General features: G+C 40.3%; 1 long non-coding RNA gene across 1 annotated transcript; it reads left to right on the forward strand.

The window, feature by feature from the left end:
- Positions 1-1,879: 1,879 nt before the first annotated feature.
- LOC118423812 lies at positions 1,880-3,546 on the forward strand. The gene is made up of 4 exons (XR_004832120.1): positions 1,880-1,977; positions 2,289-2,345; positions 2,780-2,940; positions 3,324-3,546. It is a non-coding gene; the product is annotated as an uncharacterized LOC118423812 (long non-coding RNA).
- Positions 3,547-12,007: the final 8,461 nt, after the last annotated feature.

Here is a 12,007-nt window from a genome sequence, read left to right on the forward strand (position 1 = left end):
GGATCAGTGATAATAGCCACATACTATTAGTTGTTCACTTTAAAGAAGAAGTCTGCAAGTGTACAAGGAGAGATAGTTTCATCAACTGTTAGATACTTTAGGTAAGTAGGTAGAGATAGATAGGGAGAGAAACAGAGAGAGACAGAGACACAGAGAGAGAAAGAGAAAGAGAGAGATTGGTAGATACTGGTATTTTCTTTTCATTTGATGACATGAATGTCAGGGGCACAACCAACCACCTGTTACTGCTTTAAAGTTGAGATGACGTACAAAATGTATGCGTACAGTGTAAAACAAACTTAGGCACTGGGTAATGTGTTCCAAGTGGATGGAAAGGGTAGCACCAGCAATTTACGATATCTTTAACATCCCAGCAAAAATGAAGGCCTGGGGCATTTCTAGTATTGATTCACCACTTTTACACTTTCCCACTAGTCTCCAGCTGTCAGTAATGTTTTAACTGTGAGTCCCTATGTTGTAGGATTGAGACAGAGTGTGGTGATGATGACTATCTGTGCTGTACAACTCTGCTGAAGACCTGGAGGGACACCATGGATTGCACTTACAGTGAAAAGGTATTATATTTATCTACATACAGTATTAGCCACTTAATTGCACGGCCTATTTGCCAGTGAATTCCGTACAATTATCTGGCTGGTGCAATGGTACGAAGTTATATAGATGGACTGCACTGATTTGGGATTTGGGGATTCCGTGCAGTTAACAGAAGTGTGCGTTAATACGTTGTGCAAATAACTGGCTTCTACTGTATTTACTGTGTTCTTGTTGTAGATAATCAACATGATTTTATTATATTGCAATCCATACATAGTATGGGATTGCAATATATTGATTTTTGTTGGTCTCTTCTTCTTCTCCTCCTGTCAAATCTTCAAATGGATTCAACTTTTTCATTTTTTGGCCAAATGAGCTGAAATTTGGCAGGGTGGTAGGGATAGCAAATACCCCCAGATGTTTTTTTCACTTTCTTGATAGAGACCTAAGAATTTATGATATTTAGGGTTTTTGGTCATTTTTAGACAAAATATGTATATTTTGGGCCCCTGTGCCCTGGTATTACAAGCTAATGACCTGAAATTTGGTACAGAGGTGCATTGGACATATGAGCACAGGGTCCCATCAACACTTTGTTCATAGATCACTTCACAAATGAGTTATTTTGGGGTTTTCGGCCATTTTTGACAAAAAATGTATATTCTTGGCTCCTATACCCTTGTATGAAAACCTAATGACCTGAAATTTGGCATGAAAGTGTGTCTGCAGTGCCCACAGTACTTCATTTTCACTTTGGGCATACATTACTTTAAATTGTGGAATTGGGGGATTTTTTGCCATTTATAGACTAAAAATGTTAAGTTTTGGCTCCTGTACCTGTGTATGAAAACCAAATGGTCTGAAATTTGGTATGAAGGTGCGTACGGTATGTGGCCACAGGGCTCTATTCACATCTATGGTGTACATTAATCAAAAATGGTTAAATTTGGGATTTTTTGCCATTTTTGATCAAAAATGTATAGTTTTGCTTCCTGTTTCATGAAAAAGCAAACTGATCTGAAATTTTGTATTGGGGTAGCTTAAACACTATAAATGAAAAATGGGCCACATAGACGAGTCCATTTGGCATAGATAGGGGTGTTTTGGAAGAGTCCATTCTTGTAAGGGGACATAGGTATGAAGATGGATTGCAATATGCTGTATTTTTGCTCCCAAGCAAATGTCGGCCTTTCTAGTGTATATTTGCTTCTTGTAAATTTGTAGGTGATCCAGCTGTTACTGAGATATGGATACAGGGTTTATTTGTTACTTATATATATACATAGTTTACATACATGTATTTATGGTATCAATGACTTTTTTATTTCCCATAGGTTGACATCTTCTGCAATGCCCTCGACATCTGTGGCTACCATGATGTTTCCTATGACTGTAGAGAGACATACAACCATGAGATCTTGTGTAAGTTCTTTATTGCCTCATTCACTATCAGATAATCATGTCCTGAACCAATGTAGTGGCTTTAAATAGTAAAAAGTGTCTCAGGGCCCTGTAGAGATGTGCACTACACTCCACAGTACAATAATTGTAGCTCTAACCACTGTAGACAAAATGTTAAGAATTTACAAAAATGTATTTCTTCCAGTTCTTATACACATTCAACCAAGGAATAGTTGTAGCATGCAAGATATCTTATTTTCAGTACTGATAATTATGAGCTGATAGGTGTACATACACGTCATAAAGTTCACCTTTTTATGTTTTTGTTTCAGCCTCATCTAGTGTGTACACCACTGGTGGCACAGGTGTTCAAGTTACTGGTACCACAGGTAAAGACTTCTGCTGGAATTATCTAGTTCAAAGTGTAACACACCACTTGTACAATGACATACTATGTGCCTTACCCTATCAACATTCACTTTTAGTACTGCCTTGTGTTTTTTTTTAAAATCCTGGTAAAGACTTAAAGGCGTTATTTAGTCGGTTACAGCAGAAATTTTTATTTCAGTCACAACTCAGAATAGCCTTCAAGTTATTGTCAATGATTTAAGGCATCAGCAGTTGGTTCCTTTAATGCATTAAGATCATAATCACACAATCATACACACCCTGCTTCTTTGACTTAGGCTTCTTCCTACAAGTAGTAGATTCTGATGTCAGAATTGTCATGTTCGTGCAAGTAACATTATGTAACATTTCTGTACGTGGATGTTTTCTTATGACTTCTTTTATCTAAAGTGTCCATCTTATGTTTCTTCCATAGGCTTGGCCCTGCATGATGACACCCTGAAGATAATCTCTGACAAGATCTCATCCAACTGGAAGCTTGTCTGTCAGGCCCTTGGTTGTGGAGTGGACTTCATGACCAAGATTGAGCACGATTGTGGTGATGACCTCTACCTGTGTGCTCACACCATGCTCAAGGTAAAGAAAACCACTTTATTTCTTTTTTGACAGCTAATGTGTGGCAGTATGCATTAGACAAAAGATTTCATTGAATCTCTCAAAATTTGATTTTTCTACATTTGTACAAATTTGGTCTTGCTTTCAGTCATTCTGTGAACATTTTGTACTTACTGCAATCTGCTAAAAAAATTTGCTCAGGGTAAAGAAAATCACCTTGTTGTTAGACTGAGCTAATGTGTGGCAGAATGCATTTGACAAAAGGTATCATATCTCTCAAATTTTGATATTTCAGATTCAACATTCATACAATAGAAGAATTAACATTAACGTTATCTTGCTTTCATTCATTCTGTGTAAAATTTGTACTTAAACTGCAACTGTTCTATTCTTTACCCATTTAGGACTGGTGTGATTCCATCGATGTGTCATACAGCGATAAGGTCACATACTTGTGTCAGGCCCTGGATATCTGTGGCTTCACCGACTGTGTGTCTATCGTGCAAGACAAGTATCGCACAGAGTGCAGCCTGGTGCTGTCTGATTCCAAGATCAGCCACTACTGTGACACCATCAGCAGGGATTGGAAGGAGATCTGCATTGCTCTGCACTGTGATGATGACTTCATCTCCAGGTATTTGTTGTTTTTGAAAATAGTATTTACACAGTTCTTAAGCAAATGAACCTCTCACAATGATGTACTGTATTTGTCTAGCCTGATTAAATCACGCTTCTAGCAGCTTGACCAACATCCGATAGACCTCCTAGCAGGGAGGGGCCAGTTACAGCCCTTGACAGCAGAGTTTGTGTCACACAGACTAGTATTTATGATTTGATCATATGGATGACATCCATACACACATCAGTTTTTGGCTTTTTCCCAAAGTAAGAATAAAAGATTTTCAACCATCCTCTAAATTGTCAAAAGCTGCTGTAAAAGGAGTAAATCTATGCCATACATAGAAATAATATTGTAAAACATATACTAATGTCAACGCCAATTTCAACGTCAAAGAAGAAGATATTATGAACTTAACAAATGTTGCTTCTATCCATATAGAATAAGGCTTATGATTTGCCATGGTAACTGATATTGACCTTCATACCTTCTACAGGATTGAGGATGAGTGTGGCTCAGACCACCATCTGTGCTGCAGTACTGCCCTGAAGCACTGGCGCGACACTGTGGACTGCACCTACAACGAGAAGATTGATCGCTTCTGTAACGCCCTCACCACTTGTGGCTTCATCGACGTGGCCACCGAGTGCAGGGACTACTGGCGCCACGAGATCTATTGTAAGAATCTGACCCATAGTTTTTATATAAATACAATCCAAAATTCCTTACTCAATCAAATACATGTATGACTGCAATGCTGTGAATGCAGTAGGAAGTTTCTGCAGTTATTGTAATGTTTGAATGTTATTGTCAAGATACACGTCAGGCTGTATCCATTGTAACAGTTACAGTCTGTAGTAGACAGTATTCACTTTGTGCCAGCTACATACTGAAAGTTAAGGATTAAGATACTGATAATAGAAGATGAATAATGATGAATGATGATGATAATCTTAACAGAACAATTTATAGAACAGAAAGATTTCTTCAATGACATGATGTTTATTTAGCATTACTTACTGCTATTTCTTTTGTAGCCACTGCCAATGTCCAGACCAGCAGCAGTGGTACAGCAACTTCTGCAGTCCAGACAGCAACCAGTGGTGAGTTGTCTGATGTTTCAACTCTTTTTGCCATCAAACTTTTGCTGGCAAAATATGTACAAATGCACATATATCTGATGAAAATCTCTATGTCCTGACCATTGTCCAACAGGATAGTTAAATATGCTGAAAATTAAGATGTTTTTTAACAGTGTAATAAGACACCATGATAATAAAAAGACTTGGCAGTAATGCACTTTGATATTCATTTATAATTATTTGTGATATTGTCTTGGGTAAAACATTGTTACAGCGTACATGCCTGCACATACATATTTCTAAATGAGGAGCATAAACCTTGCAGGTGGTAAGGTGACCAGTGGATATGCCACAGGTTCAACCTCCACACAGCTGATCGTGAACACAGGAAGCACAGCAACTGGTAAGTATAGCAGCTATCATCATACTTCCACCATCCTCTTTCTGATCTCCAAAATTTAGATTTAGATCATACACATTTCCTCCACCAGACCTATGTTACATGTACATGGCTCAAGTCAAATTCCCTACCACCAGATGGTGAGTAGGGGGGCACCCAACCCTGTTTCAATAACTATTGAACGGTTTGAACCACACAATCACTACTGTAACAGTAGTCCACTGGTAGTGTTGTGTGTGTTCAGCTACCATACATGCATTCTTTCCCAAATGCTGAGCACTAAAGGGGAGTAATTACTTACTAGGCTATTTTTAAAGTTTTTAGTAAGACCCAGCTACATGTAGGCACCCAACTCATTGCCTACCAAATACACATTAGGCACGATGGCTCATAGTATTGGCAATATGCATCTTTTATGTCTGTACTCGTAACCCTTTCCTAAAGTGATCACCAAACCAGGTTATGAAGATAGTTTTCATCACTTTCTACATATACATTGTACATGTAACTTTGGACACCAACATGTATAAGATCAGGTCGCATAATCTCAATCTAAAAGAGTTATTAAATCAGCTTGTAGATAACAGTGTTTGGTGCCTGTTTTTTTGCCAGGTCTTGCTCTGTGTGATGACACCATCAAGATCATCTGTGACAAGATTGCAGATGACTGGACTTCAGTCTGTATCGCCCTGGGCTGCAACGCAGACTTTATCCAGAAGATCATGGAAGACTGTGGCTCCGACAACCACCTGTGCTGCACCACCATGCTGAAGGAGTGGCGTGACACCTACGATTACGCTGACTACCACGTGAAGGTCAACGTGCTGATCACCGCCCTGCGTACCTGCGGCTTCACCGACTGTGCGACCACGGTTTACGAGAAGTTCCGTACGGAGAGCAGCGTGGCGCTCTGCGACGCTCAGATCGACATCTACTGCAGAACCCTGCACAGCGATTGGAAGGCCATCTGCATCAGCCTGGGCTGTGATGATGACTTTATCAGCAAGGTAAGAAGGTTCATTCTCTTCGCCAAGAAGAGTATGAGATTGCTTGACTTGGGTCTGTATGTAGGTCAACAGCATATAACTCGAGAAATTGTGGATGGAACTTTGTGATTTTTGGTAGGTGTGTAGCAGTTGTCGAAAGGAATGCCAAGTTTGAAAACGGTTTACCTGGCGTTTTCCTACGGTACTGCAGCGAGCTTGGTATGTTTTTTGCGGTTTGTTTTTGGCAGCATAAGTCAAAATCTAGCTGGGCGATTTTCACGAAACTTGGTAGGTGTGTAGAGGTTTTGGAGAGGAAGGTCAAGTGCGAAAATGGTTTACCTGGCTCTTACCTATGGTGCTGTAGCGGGATTTGTATGTAAGTGCGTTTGTCTGTAAGCAAGATAACTCGAGAACCCTTGAATGGATCCTGATTATATTTGTTAGGTGGATTGGGGTTAGGAAAACGAAGGTCAAGTTCGATAATGGGCACCCTAGTGTCTGCCTAAGGTACTGCAGCAAAACTTTTAATTTTGGCACTTCCTGTTCTGGACATGCTGTGGTCATGATTTTTGAGTAGTAGATAGCCCTTGAAACAGAGAGTAAGTGCTGTGAGTTTGGACCCCCTAGCGGCTTTTTGGGAACTGCAGGCACCGATTTCCGTTCAAACTTTGGACGAGGATAACTTGAGAACGTGTAAACAGATCATCAGGATTTTTGGTATGTAGATAGAATGAGTGATGACTTATACAATGTAATACTAATTATGCAAATCAGTAGCTTATTTGCATAATTAATGAGGAAAGTTCATAAATCCATGCCAACAGCATATAACTCAAGAAGCTGTGTATGGATTTTCATGATATTTAGTATTTAAGTAGCGGCTGCGGAAAGGAAGGTTGTGTTCGAAAATAGTTGACGTAGCATTTTCCGTTAGGACGGTAGTGGGCCGAGTGTGTGCGTCCTTTTGTTTGTGGAATGCATAACTCGAGAAGCCTTGAAAAAATCCTGATGATATTTGGTAGGTGGGTAGGGGTCAGGAAAACGAAGATAAATTATGATTGTGGGCCCCCTAGCGGCTTCCTAAGGTACTGCAGCAAAACTTATTAACAGAAATAAACTGTGCTCTATATATCTCATTTTGACCTATATCTATGGACACAGCTGTTATACAGATGGTTTGCTGGAGGATGCCCTTACACTGGGGACAAAGTCTAAATTGACAAGCATGAAATTCTGATTGACCAGGGATGCTACCAGGTCATCTGTCAGGTCACAGTCTGGTTTTGGTAATGTTTGTGTGTTTGCATGTGAGGAACACAGTTCATGCAGTCATTTGCTATTTAGTAATACATGAATAAGACCTTAAAGTCTTAAATAAAGGCATGATTATTTGGCGAAGAGATGGGTTCGTTGAACTCTAGTTAAGATTATTATTGATATGTTTCCTGCAAAATCATGTCCGAGGGCTAATTGCAGGCACAAACAACGCGTATGATATAAGGAAAGTACAAAGAACTGCTAAGAGCTACACTCTATGACTATGTTGTGCTACTTAAGTGTACATTATACTAGTTTTGTTGGGTTTGGCTTCTTCTTTTTAGGCAGTTGAAGACAGATTAAGAAGCTCAAAATTGTCAAGTGCAGAACGAACTAATACAAAAATTCCCAATGCCATATTTATTCTGACTCGGAAACTACAGATAATCACGGTGTGAATGGTCAATTTTTAATCGTGTTCCAATTAAGATTAATTGTCATTTTTCCATAACGTTTGCCTTTAAGTTAAGTTAATTCTTGATGTATTGTAAACGTACATTTTAAAAGCATTTTTTTTTATTGAGATCTCTATTAGACTTTACAATATCTCGCAAAATCTATTCTTCCTGGAGTCCATTATTACAGTCCAAGGTTACAAAACAATCAAAAACATTAGTCAACATAAATGTACAAGACTAGTATAACATTTAACATTTTTTCATTCAAGGTTGAGCAGGAGTGCGGCAGTGATGACTACTTGTGCTGCCACACTGCCCTGAAGACCTGGCGTGACACCATTGACTGTAGCTACGCCGAGAAGATTGACATCTTCTGTGAAGCTTGCGAGGCTTGTGGCTACATCAAGATGGCTGACGACTGCAGAAATTACTACCGCAATGAAGTGTTCAGTGAGTGCTGTGAAATTTTTTCTCTTGTTTCGAGGAGCTTAATTGTCAGGAGTTGAATTCTTATTGTAGGCAGCTAAGAAATATAGAAACACGGTCCACACACAATGCAGATTTGCTGTATACTGGCAGTCGCGTAGCCAGGCTGAGCTTTGTTAGGACACAGCTGTCCCTAGTTCAAGTCTCTAGACTGAGACAGATGTGGTTAGATGTGCTTTCAATAATAGCACCCATTCTTTGATGTTTTCTTAAGCTAATGTAGGAAGACAATGTACTTGATGCATTATATTTTGGTGCAGTAAATGCTTAACTTGCATAGATGTGCAAATCTCTGTCTTTCATATAAACTTATAATACATTCAGAATGGAAATGGATTTATACTCCCCCTTGATTTTAGTCCGTCAAACTTCATCCTGTGTTTCTCTTTTGACTACCTACAGCATATACAACCCATCCTTTATTCACTATGCCTAATTATTGCAAATTTTATTTATCCAGAGAGATATTAACTTGCCATACTTAACCCTTAAACTGCCAAGCCCGTATATTTCTGGCACATATATATATGTCCTGTGTGCCGCACCGGATATCCGGGATAGGGTATTCCCCCAAGGTAGCAGCTTTGCGCGGGTGTTGCGCACAATCCCCGGAAGTTAGGGACTTTGGCCTTGTTCGGGGGGTTCTTTTTGGAGGTCAGCGGCCAACCCTGGCACTGATAGCAGTTTATAGGGCTGAAAATCTGGCAGTTTAAGGGTTTTAGACTACAAACCTGAAAGTATTGTATTTATTCCCTAATTTCGACATGTTTATCTTGTTTCTCAGCATCAGCAAGTGTCTCCACTCAGTATACATCGGGAGGATCCTCAGTCCATGTTGTGGACACTGGTGCCACGTCAACCAGTTCAACAGGTAATGTTAGACAGAGTTTGTTGCACATGTTAAGGGCAGCATGAAGTTAAGGGTATTCATTCAAAGTTTCTGAAGTCTCTGGCATATATGTATATATATATTTATATATATCCATATATATATATACTTTGTTGGTGCTAACAGTTTATGTGGAGGTAGCAAAGGTTCAATGAAATGTCTGCTATCACAGCAAATGTTTGTATACAACCTTCCTCGCTCCACCCAGATGTGAAAATGGGTACCTGACTTGGGTGGTCTGGCAGGTAAAATACAACCTTTACCTTCTGTCTATCCTTCGTATGTGGCACAGTTAAAATAAAAACTGAGGGTAGTGCCGCATTGTCCTAATCTGTCCAAAAGAGAACAAAAATTTTGTACTCTCCATTGGTTCACCTGCCATTGTGTTTTATATCCTAGTACACCTGTTAGGTAAACTGTAGTCCTTTTTGCAGTTGCTTGTACATTTCCAGGTCTGACTTTCATATACATAGCATGATTGAGCAGCTTTTTGGGTATTTTTTGCAGGCCTGGCTTTGTGTGATGACACCCTGCATATCATCAGTACGAAGATAACTGACTGGAAGCTTGTCTGCGTTACCCTGGGATGTGACAAGAACCTCATCACCAAGGTTGACCATGACAGCCACGGTGATTCGTACTTGTCTTGTCTGACCGTGTTGAAGCACTGGCGTGACACCACAAACATCAGATACGAAGATAAGGTCACCACTCTGTGTAACGTTCTGAAGACCTGCGGCTACACTGACTGCTCCGGTACCGTACTGGAGAAGTATCGCACTGAATGCAGCGTGGTACTTTCTGACAGTCAGATCAACATCTACTCTAAGACCCTGTCAAGGAAGTGGAAGGATATCTGCACCCATTTGGGCTGTGATGACGACTTCATCAACAAGATCGTTGATGACTGTGGCACAGATAACTACCTGTGCTGCAGTACTGCCCTGAAGCACTGGCGTGACACCGTGGACTGCAGCTATGCAGAGATGATTGATCTTTTCTGCCATGCTTGCACCACTTGTGGCCACCACGACGTCGCAACAGATTGTAAGGATAACTTCCGCCATGAAGTCTATGGTGAGTAGTGAATGAAAAGATTGTAACAACTGACATATAGGGCTGTTGTATTTCTACATTCAAAACTCATTGCAATAATGCCTGCAAATGTGTTTGTGACAAAGATTCTGTGTCTGCCAGAATAAGATATAATGTGTGAAAACATGTTGCCACCATGAGCCACAGTTTAGTCATGTTTGTCTGGTAATACTCAAGAAACAATGATTTAAACAATAAGTAGTTTTGTTAAAGCTTCATGTTTGGCACATACAGTGTGATAAGCATTTGTTCACACAACATCCCAAGACTTTCCTGATCCAGGGAATATGATTGTGTAATAGTGTACATACTGTCTTTACAGTGACAGCAAGCCTGTCAACCAGCCATACTGTCAGTAGTAGCAGCTTCACCGGCACAAGTACCAGCTTCACTGGCACAAGTACCAGCTTCACTGGCACAGGTTCAAGCATCACTGGCACAAGTACCAGCTTCACTGGCACAGGTTCAAGCTATGTCAGCCATGTTGTGACCAGCAGCACTGGAGGGGAAGTATCTGTGACATCATTCACTGGTGAGTACACTGTGATTACTTCAGCTGCAAGGAGAAGATGTGGGCCTTGGGGCTTTCTGTATTTTGTGTGAGTATGTCTGTGTGTATGCATTTGTGTGTGTGTGCTGCTACACTATAGGATCGGAGTGCATTCTGTCAGAGGGAGTGATTTCTTCTATGTCTTGTTTACTGCCCTATTACTTGCTACAGTGACAGTTTCAAGCCCAATATGTTTCTTCCTTGACAGATCTTTGTGTAAACAACAAAGTTACTATTTAGATAGAAAAGTTTTAGATTACCAAATTAGGTATTTTCCGAATTAAGGCTAAATAGCATACCAAAGTATACGTTATGTCTCCTAACCTCAACCATGTCAAAATAAATTCTCAAGTGATACACAATTTCATACATTCGTGCATTTTACACTATTCAGAGATACCACTTCTTCATCTTTTCCCAGGATTGGCTCTGTGTGACGACACCCTCCGCATCATCTGTCGTAAGATTGATGACTGGAAGACGGTCTGCACACACCTGGGCTGTGATGATGCATTCATCCACAAGTTCCAGCAGCTGTACAAGGATGACACCTATCAGTCTTGCTTCCATTCTCTAAAGACCTGGAGAGACACCTTTGACAGCAATTATGATGACAAGGTCAACCACCTGTGCCTAACACTGCGCGACTGCGGCTATGCTGATTGTGCTGATACAGTATACAACAAGTATCGCACTGAAAATTGCTTTGCTCTGTGTGACAGCCAGATTGATATCTACAGCCAGGAGATGAGTCATGATTGGAAGACCTTCTGCACAGCTTTGGGCTGTGATTCCGACTTCATCAGTAAAGTTGACAGGGAATGTGGCCATGACAACTACCTGTGCACCACTACTGCCCTGAAGCGTTGGCGTGACACTGTGGACTGTAGCTATGCTGACAAGGTTGACCTCTTCTGTAGTGCATGTCATGAATGTGGCTTCACTGACATTGCTGTTGACTGCAGAGACAACTTCCACAAGGAAACATTTGGTAAGACTAAATTGATATCATTGGGATTGTCATTGACAAGTTGAAAAGTTTTGTAAATAGTGCAAAAATTCCATTGTAGCTGAAAAGGCTAAAATGTGTCAATCTAATTTTCAGTCACTGCTGGATCAAGCAGCTTCTCGACTGGAGGAACATCTGGTCAATACGTCAGTGGAGGTGTCCTGGTAACAGGTAAATCCTTTCCCCCAAGCAACAGCTAAACTTATTTATGTCAGAATTTTTAACACCAACAGTAGACACATGTACATTCCATCATC

The sequence above is a fragment of the Branchiostoma floridae genome, chromosome 10, assembly GCF_000003815.2.
Source record: "Branchiostoma floridae strain S238N-H82 chromosome 10, Bfl_VNyyK, whole genome shotgun sequence".
NCBI classification, from domain to species: Eukaryota; Metazoa; Chordata; class Leptocardii; order Amphioxiformes; family Branchiostomatidae; genus Branchiostoma; species Branchiostoma floridae.